The 4,171-nt window shown below is 38.3% G+C and overlaps 1 long non-coding RNA gene across 1 annotated transcript; it reads right to left on the reverse strand.

The window, feature by feature from the left end:
• Positions 1-2,390: 2,390 nt before the first annotated feature.
• Positions 2,391-3,271, reverse strand: LOC133423663 (uncharacterized). The gene is made up of 3 exons (XR_009770826.1): positions 3,174-3,271; positions 2,621-2,699; positions 2,391-2,502 (listed from the first exon to the last, which is right to left on the reverse strand). It is a non-coding gene; the product is annotated as an uncharacterized LOC133423663 (long non-coding RNA).
• Between the last annotated feature and the right edge of the window lie 900 nt (positions 3,272-4,171).

Consider the following 4,171-nt stretch of genomic DNA (forward strand, 5'->3'; position numbering starts at 1 on the left):
AATGCGTGCTTGGACAAACTGGGACTTAAATGGGACAGACTGGCAGGTGTCACAACGGACGGTTGTCCAAATCTGACCGGGAAAAATGTCGGACTTTTGAAACGTATGCAAGATAAAGTGACTGAAATCGACGCAGATCACAAATTGGTATTTTTGCATTGTATTATACATCAGCATGTGTTGTGCAAGTCAGTGCTAAAAATTAACCATGTTATTGATGTTGTAACTAAAATAGTTAACTTCATCAGGGCACGAGCATTGAATCACAGACAGTTTGTTGCACTTTTGGAGGAGCATGAGACTGAACATAGTGACATTGGCTACCACACAACAGTCAGATGGCTTAGCCTTGGCAGAGTGCTAAAAAGAGTTTGGAACCTGAAAGCAGAGATTCGAGAGTTTTGTGAAAAGAAAAACAAAGACATCCCAGAGCTCTCAGATGACGTCTGGATGGCAGATTTTGCATTTGCTGTTGATGTGACTGCACTGATGAATGAACTGAACACCAAACTGCAAGGCAAGGGCCTTTTTGTTCATGAAATGAACAGCTTGGTGAAGGCCTTCATGAGAAAGTTGCAGTTTCTTTCAAGCCAACTGGATAGCAACAGTCTCACTCACATGCAAACCCTGAAAGAAGTCACACCATCAGCTGATCACCTCTGCAGGTATTCATCCATGTTGGGAGCACTGCATGAGGAGTTTTCAAGGAGATTTGAAGATCTCAGAAAAATCGAGGATGAAATGCACATGATTTCCTCTCCCTTGACCTGCAGTGTGGATAATGCACCCAGTGATGTTCAAATGGAACTCATTGACCTGCAGTCTGATGCTGTGCTGGCGGAGCACTTTAAGTCAGGATCACTGGTGGATTTTTACTCTTCTCTCAAAGAGGAGAACTTTCCAAACATTAGGAGACATGCTCAAAAGATGTTGGTTCTCTTTGGCTCTACCTACATATGTGAACAAACATTCTCAGTAATGAAGTTCAACAAATCCAGGTATAGATCCTCTCTCACTGATGATCATCTGTCAGCTTTGCTTCGCATTTCCACCTCAGACATTCAACCTGACTTTGATGCACTCGTTAAAGCCCAACAGAGACTAGATTTCTCTCACTGAACAAGAAGAACTGAAAATCACTAAATGAGGTGGTTAGATTACAAATGTACAAAATTTACAAATTAATTTTTCTCAAAATCACAGTTCAGTGACAATTGTTATGATTTATCTTGCTTAATATTTGGAAGGCAAAGATAATATTGTGATGTCTTTAGAAAGCTACCATCACATTTTGTTTACCATTGTTGTTGTTAAATAAATTAATTTTTTTGCGAGGTGGTTAGATTACAAATGTACAAAATTTACAAATTACTTTTTCTCAAAATCACAGTTCAGTGACAATTGTTATGATGTATCTTGCTTAATATTTGGGAGGCAAAGATAATATTGTGATGTCTTTAGAAAGCTACCATCACATTTTGTTTACTATTGTTGTTGTTGAATAAATTACATATTTTGCAGGGCAACTTCTCTTTTTTATTGCTTAATCATAACCAAGGACGTGCGGTCAGGGGAGGCTGCTTCACCTGTCATCATGACAAGTAAAAATAAATAATTATAACATCAAATTTATATTAACAGGGTTTTTCCTGGCTTTAATTGAGGCAGAGGTGGCACCATCCTGATCACACGCGTGCGGGTATACCATGACTTCAACTGGCTCAAGCAAACACTTTTTACAAGATATTTTTCATTTTGGGAGTTCTAATATAATTAAAAATGTATTTATTTATTTATTTATTCTTTATTTCATTAATTGATAAAATAAAACAATTTAATATATATATATATATATATAACACAAACCTTCCTAAATTCTGAATGAAAGTGAGCAGAAAGAAGAATCTTATTTAATCTGCCCCTTTTTCCCAAGAAACCAATTTACAAAGAATGTAAATTATATGAAAATTAGATGTGAAAAAATATGACAATTATCATGTTAAAGCATTATTTTATTAACATAAAATATAAATACAAATATAAGAACTCAATCTTACCAAAAATAAAAAAATAAAAAATAAAAAACTGCCAATGGAACAAGAGAAGATCTTCACTGAAATGAGTGAAAATGGTTTTCTAGAACGAGTTACTTTTTAAGTGACTGTCTTATTTTAAATGTAATGATTTTTTTTGGACTAGAAATAAAACATTTCGACTGGATATAAGACAAGTAGTCTAGGTAAGATTTTGACTTTTTGTAGGGTTTCTTTACTGACAAATCTCACAACCAGACAGAGAACATTTCAGCCTCCTATTTTTCCATTTCCTCCTCATGCTCCTGGTAGTCCAATGCCTCCTGGTCTGGTCCTGGTCCTGGTCTGATCCATGGATGGTCTTGGTCTGGTCTGATCCATCGATGGTCCTGGTCCTGGTCCATCATGGCCTCCTTACAACATCATCCCAGTGCCTCTCCTTCAGTCTGCTGCGCAGAGGTGTCTTCACCTTAAACAAAACAATTCATGCATTAAGTATTTTTGTATTCATTTTGATACAGACATAAATAGTGATAGTCCTGCTGCGTGGGGGTCACAGTGTTTTTGGCATAAATAACAGACCAAACCTTCCTCAGTTTGCCTGAGCAGGTAAATTGGTTCAGCCACCGTTTGTCAAACCCACTGGCTCTGTGTTTTTGAGAAGATCTGTAAAGATGAATAAAAAGTCATGTTTAAATCACGTACACGTTGGCTTCGCGTTGATATGCGCCTAATGACTGAAAACTGATTTATGCCTCTGCGTTACACCAACGCAGACTACGGCGTAGGGCGCGCGTCGCCGCGTACCCTACGCCGTAGGCTTTGCGTGGATTCAACGCGGAACCATAAATCAGCCTTAACGTTACCCTCGCCTCACAAATCGTCCCGTCCTGCACTCTGACCCTCGCTATCACCTTTCATGCATATTTGTGCGCTACTTTCAGCCCTGACAAAATTGCTGCATCTTGTCAGTAACATGATTTATTACTTTTTAACTGCCTGTAACGTTAATTGTCTGCACTGTTTCACCTGCACTCTTGCTTCTCCTCGTCGCCAGGTCGCTTTTTAAAGTACTGTATATATACCGAATATAAGACGAATAAACAAGACATGCTTGGATGCAAAAGAAACAATATTTACCTGTTTGAACAGCCAGGGAAAACCAGGACGCCGATTTTTAATACAACAAATAGCGGAAAAACACGGAAAATAATTCTGGAGATTTCGTCTTCTTCTGCTGGTGCTGTGTCGTTAATACAGCGCCCCCATAGCGGCGCAATGAAGTAACTGCAGTCAAAATAACATCCATCCAGTGAGTCCAACTTTTTTCTCAACAGTTCGAAAAATTGAGAAAATTGATCTTGCGTTTTGTTGCATTTTGTTGCGGGTGTTGATCGCGTTAGTGGTGCCATCATGTGTTGCATATGTAGGCTATTTTTAAATTGTTAAATCAAATCCTTTTGTTGACAAAACGTATTTGGAGTTTAACTTTTGACATAATGGCTTTAGGGCTTCTTGTTTGAGAAAGAGTTGAAAGAAAATCAGAATTAAAAGCTTTAAAAACAACTGAATATTTCACTAAAGGTCAAAATTTTAATCTGTGTTTTTGTACACCACTCTATGGTGTACAAACAGTGTGTACACTGTACAAACTCTCATTTGTGTTGTATGAATTGCTACTATTTACTGTTTTTTATAAAGAAATACAATTAATATTATGCAGAATTGAGTTAAGCCTTTTGGCCCGGCCCTCCACAATATTTTCTGTTTCTCATGTGGCCCCATGGAAAAAATAATTGCCCAGGTGTGCACTAGATAGACACTCCCTTCAGCAAGAAAACTACTTTTCTGTAGAAATGGTACAGTAAAGTCCGTTTACTAGATGCAGTACGTTTACATGCACAAGAGAATGTCAAATTGTTGCCTTAATCTGACCAATATCAAATTTTTAAAAAGCCCTGCCAACACCTTAGCCGGGCTGTAGTCAAACCAAACTTAAGCTCTTGAGATCCAGTTTTTACTGCCAGATAATGCGTCCTATTCCCAGTTATTCCGGCATGTATACCAACCCACGCTTAGCCGAGCTAGTGACTGCCCGGGTCTCCCCCTTCCAACACCGCAGAAGCCAGAATATCAAC

This window comes from Cololabis saira, chromosome 22 (genome assembly GCF_033807715.1).
Source record: "Cololabis saira isolate AMF1-May2022 chromosome 22, fColSai1.1, whole genome shotgun sequence".
Lineage (NCBI taxonomy): Eukaryota > Metazoa > Chordata > Actinopteri > Beloniformes > Belonidae > Cololabis > Cololabis saira.